Raw genomic sequence first — 13,622 nt, 5'->3', positions numbered from 1 at the left:
AAAAAAAAAGATTTTGTAGTCTCATCACTTCTTTCAGAAATAAAGGAAACTGGAGCCCAGTGTTACATTGCTCACTCTGTCCCATTTAGGACTCACAGCAACCTTAGGCGGTGTCATGCCCTTCGTTTACAGAAGAGGAAACAGGTGCCAACATTAACTCCATATCCATGGCCAAACATGCACAAGTGGTGGAACCAGGACTTGAACCCAGGGCTTGCTGACTCCAAGCACTTGTAATAACTTCAGCCTAGATGAGAGCAAGGTTTTGTTTTACATTTCTTTCCTTCAACAGGGTCTTTATTTCAGTAGCTCTTCTAGAAAAGAACGCTGGAAACATACACCCTGCTTTTTGAACCCTTCTGCTAGAAGGACTTGAATTTGTTCCTGTAGCATCCGCTGTGTAGTGTCAGCCAGTTAGGAATCTTTCCACTGAGCTGGAACCACTGTTCCATGTTTAGCCAACCTTTCTCACATGCAGATGCTTTCATTGCGGCTGCTGTGCTGTATGCTGGGAGGTTGGCCAGATACTGTTGTGGCAGCCGTGAGCCACAGTTTGAGCACTAGCACAAATAATATTTGTTTACAGAGTATTTGTGGATTGAAGGTGTGGTTAAGCACCCTGGTGCAAGAGGTAGACAGCCTGGGTGAATCCCAGCCCTTCTGTTCAATACTTGAATGACCTTGGGCCAGAACCTACAGCCTCTTCAAGTGTCATTCTCTTTACCTGTAATGTGAGACTTCTGTAATGCTTTGTATTGTTGTGAGGATTAAATGTGACGGTGTATAAAGCCATTTAACACAGTGACTGGCACAGTAATGCTCAGAAATGTTGGCGACTGTGCCACTTGGGCATGGTTAGGAGAAATAGCAGGGAAGAGGTACTGTCAGTCTCTTACTAGAATTATCTTTGATCTTGGCTATTTAGAAAAACTATTTGAACTGAAAACAAGTTGTAATTTTATAGGTTTTTCTGGCAGGGAAGGATTATTTTACCTGAAAATGGTTATTTGAAAATGGTAATTCCTGTATTTCACTGACAGGACAGACCAGTTTTTAAAAGTGATGTCATTTTGTAAGTGTGTAATACTAGTTTCAAAATTCAGAAGGTGTAGATAAATATTTTATAATTAGAATAGATGTAAAAACACATACTTGTTCCAAGGTATTTTGTTTTCAAATCATTCAATTATCTAACTTGTTTTCCTGTCCTAAATGGAATGAAGAAGCTTCAATCCCCATATCTTGTAGGGTTTATAGATATTTTTAATGTAGATTTATAACGTGAAGTAGCTAACAGATGAATACTATTTTTGTTTTATTTACAGCAATATACAAATATTTAACATATAATAATAACTCAATTCTCTTCTGGTTCACTATCCACATGAATAATTTTCAAATATATTTGTTGTCATGATTTGTTCCAGGGCCATATTGATTTTTCAAGTTTCTTAGACATTTCCATGCTTGGTGGAAGCTTAGGTTTGCACAGTGCATTCCAAATGACTATATAAATTTTTCCAGCATACAAGTTATTGTACAAGTGTATAATATACAAAGTTTCAAAATTACAGTAGTATATAATTATTTGGTGATTATTTGGGGCAGACTTACTCATAAATTTGATAGGCTGGCATTTGGGGGTTACAAAATATGTCCCCTGCATTTAGAATCGTAATAAGTTGCCCTGGAATGGAATGTAGTTACTGTTCTCAACTAATACTTCCTTAGGTAGCATGCTAAAACATAGTATTTACTTCCCTATGTTACATAGATGCATTAATATCAGTTTCATTACCAAAAAAACCTTTATAGTATGTTTTTCCCACTTTTTGGTTAAAACCATTGATTTTATTTTTTAATACCCCAAAAAGGAACTATATTGCATTTGAAGAAAAACTAAATCCTGTTTTCATTATAAGAATGAACTAAGGATTTTTTTTTAAAGATTTATTTGTGCATACAGAACTGGGGTACAGGCTAGAGACTCAGGGGTGGTGAAAGACTTCACCAGAGACAGAGTGGGGAGCAGAACAGGCAGATGGATGAAGTACACTGCTGAGGGGAGCAGCGGGCGGGTCAGGAGAGGTCTGCCACACCATGTGGTCACCTCTGGGGCAGGCGGGAATTGAACTCATGTGTAAGTGGTTTCAGCTTCTTAGTGCAGTGTTTTAACCCGCTGCACCACCAACGAGGGCCTGAACTAAGGATTTTGATTTTGAATTTTAATTTTGCACTTAATTATATGTAGGAATTTTCTGCAATATCTACTTTTAAGAGCATGCATCTTCTAACTTAGACCACGTTTAAAATATATAAAAGAATGAGCTATCATATAGTGCATCAAATGCAAATAAATACAAAAACTATTTTCAAAGAATGATTGTATCTATTTTCCCCCATTTCTGCTATTTGAAGATACTGTTAAAGAATTGAAGTCTTTTGCAGGCTTGTTTGTAAGATAAAATTGAGTTATTTAAAATTCAATTTTAATAGTGCTATAGCAATCATGTGAAAAAGCAAAAGTATTAAAATGTTCAAAGTTGAGGACCAGAAATAATAATGAATAATCCTACTCACCACACCTATCCTATTCCCTTTTTCTAGAATTAAAAAAAAATTAGTCTTTGAGATAATGTTAGTTTACAGTATCACTTATGATTTAGGGGTTTCAGCTCCCATCTCTTCTAATATGTGTCACCACCACACACCACCACGATAACGCTCCACCAGAGCCCATCAGACCCCTTCCCCTTTCCTCCCCTCCACTCTCCTGCTTTGATAGCCTCAGTTCTGCAGCCAGAGATCTAGAGTTTGTTTGTTTTTGTTTTGTTTGTTGTTCTAGAACATTCTTAACCCTCCTTCTTTACCTACCTAACCATTACCTACTCTGTAGGACCCCCGCCTTTGTTTTTGTGAAACCCCTAAATTGGCTAAGTCTCTCATTAAATACCATGTTGACATTCTGCCTTTCCTCCTTCATATCTCCAGTTTATCTGGGTTGTGATACTCTGGTTATTAGCAACTCTTAAAAAAAGTGTCCCTCACTTCATTGTAAGTACACTCAGTACCCAAGTGGGTCTTTTCACTGCTCTATCCTTAGTGCTGGAATCATGGTAAAGGCACTGACAGGAAGTATTTACTGACTGGTAGATGAGTGGATTCCTTGTTTAGGATGTTGTGAAGCAAAGATACTGAGAGGGAGCAACTGGCTTGTTGACATAGAGCTTCAGAGCATGTTCAGTGATTCTAGCTCCTGGGGATGAAGAATTTGCTTAGGCTTGCAAGCCTAGATAATCAATGGGAGCTTTTGATGAGTAGATTCATCGGTACTAGTAAACATAATTTGTATGCCAGGATACAACTTTATTTTTTGTAGTAAGCATTGTTTTTTTTTTAACAACTTTATTGTTTTTTATTGAACCTATCTCCTCTCATCGCTTATAACCTTGTGTCCCTTTCCTTCTCTCCTCCCAGGATGTTGGTTGAGACCTCTAGTTTTTGAAAGTGTTTTTTACATTGTCAAATTGTCTATTATGCGAGTATCCAATACTGATTTTTATCATTCTGACTTGCCATGCTGCACAAGATCCAGAATATAACCTTTAAATTTATGGCAGGAAACTTACTGGGGGGGGGGGCGGTGAGGGGGTGGGACTTGTTCTATAGAGGTATGACTGAGACCATCATCACTGAATAACCTGTTCTTCTCTACATTTCCTAGCTTTACCCAGGGATCACATGACTAGGACTGAACTCTGAGTAGAAGTGCTGTGTGTCATTTTGGAGCTGAGATAGTTATGACCCAAGGTGCTGTCTTGATTTCTTTCTGCTTTGTTCTAGTTGACAAACCTATACGATGGAAGAGAACTGCCTAGCCAGAATTGGTCTTACACGGGCAAGAAATAAACTGCTGTTGTGTTAGCCATTGAGGGCTTATTTATTATTCCAACATAACTGTATGCTATACTGATTAATAAATGTAGGGATTTTCTCTTGGTTTATAAATTTTTCATTCCAAGAAGCAAATATAAATATGGAGAATGTGTCTTGGGAGGACAGTTAACATCTTATTTTTTTTTCCCCTGAGCTTGAATTACCTAAACTAATAATTATGAATGTAAATTATGAGAATTAAAATTAACATTGGAAAATTTGAAACGTTAAAGTAATATACATCTACTCTTAGTCCTTGAGCCCCTTTCCCTCTTTGCAGTCCTCTCCCCCCTCCCTCTGATAACCTTAATTTTGTAGGGCTTTAGAAATAATTTTCATGATTCTTTTTTGAGCCATAGTTTGGAATAGTTTCTGCCATCGTCATAATTTTAGTATCTTCTTGGTAAGTAAGGACAATTTGGGTTTAAATGAACAACTTATATAAAACCAAGATTTTAGAAACCTTCTATTTTTTTTCTACCTCTCTTCAGTTTACATACTCCATAGTTGATTTTTTTAGCAGTTTATATTTAGCTTCTTTTTAGCTGTTTGGCTGTTGTTATAAGTTTTTTTTTTTAAGGTACTTTTTTTCAGTAGAAATATAGTACTTTGAATTCATATTTTCTTTGAGATACTGCTAAGCTCTGAAAGAATAAATCATATATCTTCAGACTGTTTACCACTATAACTGGCTTCCTCTCCTTTTGGGACACATCTCTATGCAGTTACGTGTGTCATGTCTGAGTACTCACCAGTGGAATGTTTGAAATCTAGCTGTTTTTAGGTTTAGTTCATTAAAACCTCCCACGGGTGATTCTCTAGTCTCTGCCTCTCTGCTGCCTGGTTCTCCATGGCCAAGATGACCTGGAAGTCGTGTTGAAGTTGCAAGAGTTTCTGTCCAAAGAACCACTAAGTCACAAAATAAAATAGTCCCTCCAGAAATAGTCATGTTGGACAGATATGCCACTCACAAAGAAACTTCATGTTAAGCCACTGAAAATCTGGAGTCTGTTATTGCAACTAGCATAACCCTAAGGCAGCATTTTATAGGTAATTCAGCAATTCAGTGTAAATCTTTAAACATTCAAGAATGATTAACCTTTGTCTTAATTGTATTGTGTCCCATTTAGACGAAAGGGCAGTTTCATATAAAATAGTCTGCTAATTCCTAGTCTTACTTCCATCATTCCAAATTACTTGACTCTTCTTAAAGCAGCCAACTAATCACTGCTCTGGTTAAGCAGAGCCCTTGTTTATCCTCCTCCCTCCCACACCATTTTATAAGGTCACATGCTGTGTTGACAAATCCAGAGAGCAAATTCTCTCCTTTGTAAGACGGTAGGAAAGAAAAGGGATAATTTAAAAATGTCAACACAAAAGTATTTTTTATGTGGCTGACCCAGACGATGGGAGGTCACCTTTCTAAAAAGTGTTGTTGCTTCGAGACATTTGCCAGCAAGTCAAAGCTACTCTGTTCAACTTCTCATCTGCTGCTTAAGCCCAAAACCAAGTTTTCTTGATTGCCTTTCTCTTCACCAGCTCCACCCCCATCTAGTCCATCTCAAAAGTACCTCTCAAACATGACACCAGCATAGTTAATTCTCTGCTAAGAATCCCATGGATGTGGGACGCCCTGGTCTGTCTAGCAGCAGTCTTTGCCCTTCCCTGTCACTGCCAGAATTTGCTTTCGGAAGGCAAGCTTCCACCCCACGGGCCTGGCGCTGAAATCCTTGTTACTCACCTGTGCTCTGGGGGTAAAGTAGCACTTCTGACCTGGCTGGCAGCGCTCTGCCCTGTCAACCATCAGTCGTCTTCTCTCTCCCCGTTCCCACCCCTTACTGCACTGTCCGACCTGTGCTCCAGGTCTAGCCTCACTGAACTGCTTTTCTCAGAACAAGGGTTGTTTTTTTCAATCTCTCAGCCCTTGTTCTGCCCTGACCTGTGGGTGGAACCTACTCCTCCCCTTCCCCCCACTCGAATGTCGCTCCTGGCATTGCCTTCTCAGACCCTTGCGGTCTTTGCTCCCTGTTCTGTGTTCGTGCTCTGAGAGCACCCGGGGCTTGCTCTGCTGCAGAAGCGCCGGGGCCGTGTCTTCCTGTTTACTTGCCTGTGTCCCCTGCAAGGCTGTCTAGAGGATCTGGGCCATGATTCTATTCATCACCATTATACCCGAGCCCTTGGCATGTGGCCTAGCACAATAAACACTTGTTGGATTAATGAGTAACAGGGTGTGTAGGAAGCCAGGCCTTTTCAGATTTGCCTACACAGTGATATTTAAGGATATACTACGGAAAACTAACGTGAGTGCCAGAATATTTTTCCAACTATTGGAAAATCATCAGTGCTGAAGATCATTTACAGGAGAAATGATTGAATCCTGAACATATTTTGAAGGTGGAACTAATAGGATGTGCTGATGGCTATGAATGATGCCATGCTTATAAATATATTTGCCCAGTGGAATTGTGCATCAAGGAGAGTGTCACAGTTGTGGCTAAGGTTACTGTGAGGATTAAATGGCATTATATAAAGTTCTAGCCAGCCCAGAGCTTAGCATTTTGTCAGTCAGTAAATATTGTTTTCCTATTGGTGACTTAGTGTCTCATAAAGACAAGTAAGCCGAATGCTTTTTAACATGCTGCTGCTCCAGCTAGACCCCTACAGCAGGAGAAGCCAGCCCACACTTCTGCCATGACCTCCTCATCCTATAGAGGGAATTGCAGGTCCGCAGCCTCAGCACCTCTGCTAGCCTGGTATTCTAGTTCTCTCCAGTTCCCTGACTCAGTTTGTAACAGTTATGCCTTCTTCCCTCCCTCCAATTGAATCTGCTCTTTCAGCTTTTTCCTTTAGAAAGGTCTTGCATAGTCTGTGCTTCTGTGAATACACTATTCATGACTCCACTTTTTCCTTTGTATAGATAACGTAGCACAAGTGTTTAAGAGTGTTTATTGTCAGACTGTTAGTAACGCTACCAACTTCAATCTTTGGCAAGTGAGTAAACTTCTCATCCTCTTTTCTGCCATATGTAAAGTGGGATGGGAATCTCTTGAAGAGTTATGAAGATAAAAGAAATTCTTTTATGCATTTGGAGTGGTTCCTAGCACATAAAAACATGAGATAATTGTTAGCCATCACTGCTCATACTCACCCCTGGTGACTTCAGCTCCTCTCATGTAACTCATTGGTGCTTCTTCAGTGACTCACATCTCCACAGTCCTGTCCTCTTACCTGTTCTTTGATCTTATTTCCATTTGTGTGTTCGGCAGTAAACTCAAACGGAGTATTCAAAACTAGGCTTATCAGCTTTTTTTTCTGCAGCAGGATGCTTTGGCTACAAGTAACAGAATACCCAAATAAAAATGCCTTAAACAACAAGTGTGGGGACAGGATGGAAACAAGGCTGGGTAATCTAGTACCTCAGTCCTGTCCTCAAGGACAAAGGTCTTCCCCACTCCCCGAGAACATTGGTCCTTTTAGGCTGTCTCTCTTCACCTCAAGGTGAAAATTCAAGTACCATGTGTAGATGACAGCATCCTAACAGGAACCTCCCTCCCCTACCTACACTCAGGTGGAGAGAAGTTTCTTGATCCAGCTGGGGGCTGGAATTCGCAGTTTTAGTTTGGACTAACAAGATATATTCTCCTGGAGCTGGAAATAGGACTTCATCCCCTGAGCAAATGACTTGACTGGGTGTTGTGATCACATAAGTAGAATCAGCAGTGTGCTCACAAGGAGGGGCAGGGGTTGGGGTTAAGAGAGAGGGTGCAGTGTCTGCTAGGGTATATGAAATATCTCATTATTTGAAGGAATAAGTTCAAAAAATGAAAAAGAATTGGGAATTACACTGAAGTCAGGAAAACCAGGTAGTGGGTCTTGTAGAAAAGCAAATCAGACAAGTAGTAGGGCTGGAGCAGAGAGAATGGGTGGAAGGATGTGTCTAGCATCCTAGTGAGTGGACGTGGGGTTTTCAGTTTTGGCGTGGTCGAGTGGAGACCCTTTCATGGAGATGAGGAAGATAATGGAAAGCACAGATTTAATCGTTAGGAGTGTAATTATGTTTTATGCTCCTACAGCGTCCAAGCCACTTGTAAGACCCCGTACTAGAAATGCTGGCAATTTCAAGAAACAGCATAACTAGAAATACAGACTTCAGATGCTCCTCTTTGCCCTCATTATGTCTACCCTTTCCCCTTTCTTTCATTCTTGAAGGCTTCTCCTAGTTCCTTCAAGCCCTTCTTTTCCTCTCTTGCCTGTTCCAGGTCAGTGACCTTCTCTCCTGGGACAGCCTTCTCTGGCCCTTCTTAAGGAATCCATATTCTTTCAGAGACACCATGGTTTGAACCACTCCATGCCAAGGTTTCAGTATAATGGTATGAACCAAATGACTATCCCCTATTAAAATTAATTCCAAATTTAAAAATTCAAATGATTTAATGGACCTGCTTTTGTAAGGTCCATGAATATGAATAAATTACAAAGAACCAAAACAACTCCTCAACTAAAATACTTCCCATCACCAAGCCCAGGAAACTGGTATCAGTGGACAGAACTATTTCAAGGTATATTTAAAAGTAACAGAAGGCCTGTGGTGGAGGAGTATGGGTGCCTTGGCCAAATCATTGTGGTAGCATACAACCTGCACGTCTCAATCACATGCAATGTTGCAAACCAAGGTGGCCTCAGCAAAATAAATTAATAAAGGACAACTCAGTGAAAACAAAAAAGTAAAAGCAACAGACATATGTTGTAACTACCCAAAAGTATAAGCATGAAAACTAGTAATCAAAAACATTCATTTTTTTCAATTTAGATGTGAATTACCTGGGCAACTCAGCACATCAGGCACTCAACCTCCTGTCCCCGTACTGAGTCGGTGAACTCTGAGCTGCAGGATGGTCCTTAGCAGCTCTGTCTCCATCTGTTTCACTTGCCAGCAGCTGCCCAGGCCTTCCTTCTGCAACCTCAAGTCTGTGATCTGGACACTGTTCTATCCAGCTTCCTTGGCCTCTCACGTTGGTCCCTGACACATGTCACTGCTTCCACCTTTCTGCCACCTCCCAGTGCTTACAAATGCCTCGCAGTCACGTCGGTCTCCTTGCTGTGTCCTGGGGACACCTCTGTGCAGGGAACACTCTCTCTGGCTTTGTCCTCCTGTACTTCGCCCTTGCATTGCGTTTAGGTTCAGAGGATACTTTCAGTCTGCACTTGGTCGCTGTGAGTTTGTTTTGCAAATACAGTTTATCCTTGAACTGAAGGGGTTTGAACTGCCAGTCCACTTACACGCATTTCTTTCTCTCCTCAAATTCCAAATTCATGGATGTTAACATCTGAGGCTGGTTGAATCCATGTGCAGAACCCATGGATACTGTGAGCCAACTGTAAATTATACTCCACTGTTCACTGCTTGGGTGTCACTGCCCCTAACCCCTTTTGTTAAAGGGTCAAAAGGATGCAATTTAACCCCAGTTGCATATCTATAATTTCTGGTATATTGTTAATACTACATCGATTATTAGTTTACCTGACAATTATCTCAGGACCTTTGATATTAAGATAATGCCAAAGGTCTGCCCAAATATTAGCAGTTATTATTACTAAATATAAAAACTATGACTTGAGTGCCTCTTATTTTAAATACAACCCTAGCAGAGTATGGGGAAACAGATATTCTCTGTGAGAAGCAATTTAGAAACACCTCTTAGAATCCACCTTAAGTATGCATATTTGTATATATGCATACACATTTACATATATACAAGAGATAAATGTTGCATATATATAATTTCTGATGAATTATTAAAAATTGCTAGAATTGTTTATAATCAGAGGAAGGCTCTGGAATAGGGTAGGAGGAGACACTTTCGCTGCATTCTTTATGTACCTATTACACTTTGATCATGAATATATAGCCTTTATTTTCAAAAAATGTACTATTCTGTGACCCAGTGATTCTACTCCAAGAAATTTATCCACAGAAATAATTTGTGTTACGATAGCAAAATCATGTGTAAAAATATGTTAATGGCAGCATTGTTTATAATAACCACAAAATTGGGAGCGACCTTATATAGGGGCTGATTCATCATTTACCACATATCTGTACTGTTCAGACAATGAAGTATGCAAAAAATACGAATATGGGAGAGATTGCCGAATTCAGGTAGGGTGGGTTATACTCCAGTGAGAGCCTGCAAGTCTCAGCTGCTTAGTGAATTTGGTTTATTTCTCATATAAAATCTTACTTGGATCTGGGAGACTTGCCAGCATCCGCTGAGTGCTCAGGCTGCTTGATCCCGTGGCCCTGCCATCTCGAACACCAGTGCTTCTCCAACCACCACAGCCGTGTGCATGCCAGCAACTCAGTGCTTTGGCCCAGGAATCTATGCACCCCACAGCCTGCTGGCTAGAACTAATAACATAGGCCTGCAGGAGAGGCTGGAAATGTGGGAGAACAGATGGAACGTTTGGTGAACAACCATCTTTGCCATGTTATTTAAGGTACTGGAAAAGCAACGCGAGGTCAGATTATGTGTATATCTATGTATGTATGTTTGTGTGTATATATGGTGTGTTATTTTAAAAATGAATAGGCATACATATGGTATCAGCATAGGTACAGTAATGTTTTCTTACTGTAAGAATCTCTGGGAAGTGAGTTAGTGTATATTAATTTTTGTGAATTTCTTTCTGATAGAAATTGAAATCCTTCATAAAAGTAAATTCGGTTTTGAGAACTGTTAGCTAATTGTAGATGAATTGACTATAATCCTTCATAAAAGTAAAATCAGTTTTGAGAACTGTTAACTCGTTGTAGACAAGTGACTATAAAGTTCTACATGTGAGTATATAATAGGTGAAAAACAGAAAGAATGGCAAAATCCACCTATATTTGTACTTCCTTGTTTAAGTTAAGCCTTCCTTGTTGCCAGGTTTATAAAGTGGGAAATACCATTCACCATTTACTCTGCACCACTCCTTTCCTGAGTATGCTGGGACTAAAAGGGCAAGCAAAGAAATAAGCAATTCATTCATAGCGAACAAGCTAGGAACTGCCTAGCATCGCCTTGGAAAGCCAAACAGCAACTGGGCTATAAAAATAAAGTAACAGATGACATCATCTTTACTCCAAAAAAGAAATACTTTAAAAGTGTATTAATCTCTCTAGGTATTCAAAATATGCAGCTTCACTTTTACAGGTTACTGTATTCTGCTACAAAGTTAGACATTCTCATTTACAAATTTATGTATTAGATACACATGTTTAAGAAAACCATTTAAACTGTAACTGAAAAATAAACACTGTAACACCTTAAGTGTGGGGGCACAAGGTTACTTTGTCATCATGATCTTCTAGCATCAAATCTCAGAGGACACTTTATTCCCTTTAAGGAGCAATATGGCTTTGAACCTGTGTGTTTATAAGGAGTCATCTCTGGAACCCTAAAAAGAGCAGGCAGCCTCTGAAGTAAGTCTTCCAAGATCAGGTCCAAGCTGATGCTTCTTGGACCTTGATGTCCTGATGGGCTGTCCTGGGTTAGAGATTAAAGTATTAATGTCAGCCTTTTTTTTTTTTAATATAATAGTTTATTTTTACATCATTTTGTGCCTTTTTTTCATCTCAGTTGTAATCCCCACGGGCTTCCCATCACCAAATCGCCCATGTGCCATGACCATAGTCCAGCACACTTCTCCCCCGGCCCCCCTGCGTTTAATGTCCGCCTTTTAAGTTAATACTTTTTCTTTAAAGAGTTATTTTAGGTTTGTTTCTTTGTTGTAGGTGTTAAGTGCTTTCTCATTTTTGATGACTTTATTGCTTTATTGGTTATTCATTCCTGCCAGTAACATAGTTCACCATCAGTTTTGGCTCCCACACCATAGGAGGGACTCATCCCCCTGCGTGGAACCTCAGGCATGCTCTTTCAGTACTCATTTCCCTGGAACTGCTTTCACCATTTGGCTCACTAGGATTCAACATCCAGAAAATAAATGTGTCTTTTCCAGACAAAAGTCTGAGGTTTATTTTGCCAAGGATTAAACATTAAGTTAAATTAGGATTTGGAAGTAAATAGTAGAAATTTTGCTTCCCCAGTTTAGCTAATGTGCTAACCAATAAATTTAAAAACAAGCCTTATTAGAAATTAAAATGATTATAAACATAACAAGTATGAAATAAACACATGCATTTTCTGAGCTGAGTTTGTGTGAGAGTTGATAAAATGCTCAAAGAGATTACACCTCACAGCATGGCCCCGGTGTGAGTGAGTAGCATGTGGTCATGTCGCATGCAGCCTCCTGAGGGTCTAAACAGCATCCAGACAGTCTATACCATGCTAAACTAAGTGAGATCACTGACCACGCTCTTGGCTGCCACTGGAATGCCAGGTCACTATCAAAGTTTCTCATTGCTCTCCATTTCCATACTTCTCACAGACAAGCAACAAATACTTGGCAGACTAGAACACTTGAAATACTATTCTGTGCCCTACTGGAGAATTTAAAGAAATATTTGAAATACTATTAGCAATGAAAATTCAGTAGCTTAAAAGAGTAACAGGAGAAATGTTCCAGTGCCCCAGCATCCAAATAATGACAAATAAGTTATAGAGACAATCTGTTTAAGGCTGGTGGAGGGAGATAGTTTGGGGTACAAGTGCAAGGAGACTGAGACTTATTTTAAAGGATGACCAAAAAATGATTAAAAATATAAGTTGGATCAATTTGATTTTATTAATGAATGCATTGTTATGAGTGACTACTATCTTGATTAGTTCATTGATAGCTCGTTCTATAAACCAACAGTAAACTTAAACATTAATCATACTAGCTACACTGATTTTACTGCATGAATCTAAGGTCAGCCTTTGACTGCAAAGGGAACTTCCTTGTTTGTGTTCTTTTTAAAATATTAAACACTGAGGAAGATTCCTTGAAAAAGCTCTGTTTTGCAGATGTTGTTTTGTAATAAGGGCTCAGACCTTGCCAACTCAGTCTTCCTTTTTTTCCCCCCCTTAAATATTGTGTGTAGTTTATATTGCATCACTTCCTTCACAAGAGAATTGACTACAGGATCCTAGGGTAGGGTCATTTTTTTTTCAATTGTTTTTGCCCCATGCCTATTATCTATTTATGGCATTAAACTTTCGATTAGTCATCACCAGAAATTTAATGGGAATTATTATTACACCTGTCAGCTGGTGGTGTGGTGAGCTTATCCATGTTACAACAGGCTTGCTTTTTTTTCAAATGAGTTTTGACATTGTTAAGAATTAGTCCCATTTTAAAGTAGGATAATATTCCTTTACAAATCTTTAATTCTACACTCTTTTTGGAAAATCAGAAGTTGCAATACAAGTTGGCCCACATTTCAGCCTAGGAACCCTCTCCAAGAGCAACGGTGCCCACCTGTCCAGGGCACTCACTTACCCAGTGCCCACCAGAATGGGCTCACACCCATTCTGCCTCACATCAGTGCTCTGCCCCCTGACTTCCACAGCCTGCATAGTTTGAAGAGTGCATAAGTGTCGAGTAGCAGGATTTATCTGCCATCCAAAACCACCCCAAAACAGAACCTTCAATTTTTTTTTAAGATTTATTTCTTCATATGGAACTGGGGTACAGGCCAGAGATGTGGAGGGTGAGAGGATTCACCAGAGACAGAGAGGGGAGCAGAACAGGCAGATCGATGA

General features: G+C 39.6%; 1 protein-coding gene across 1 annotated transcript in view; it reads left to right on the top strand.

Moving 5' to 3' along the window:
• The window catches only part of MYO1D (myosin ID), a 307,276-nt gene that overhangs the window by 56,468 nt on the left and 237,186 nt on the right, over positions 1-13,622 (top strand). The gene's annotated exons all lie outside the window — the stretch shown is intronic.

Source organism: Condylura cristata, unplaced genomic scaffold, assembly GCF_000260355.1.
Source record: "Condylura cristata isolate star-nosed mole 26May11 unplaced genomic scaffold, ConCri1.0 scaffold00017, whole genome shotgun sequence".
In the NCBI taxonomy this organism is placed as follows: Eukaryota; Metazoa; Chordata; class Mammalia; order Eulipotyphla; family Talpidae; genus Condylura; species Condylura cristata.
Note: the sequence above shows the minus strand (reverse complement) of the source record. Positions and strands in the feature narration are given on the sequence as shown.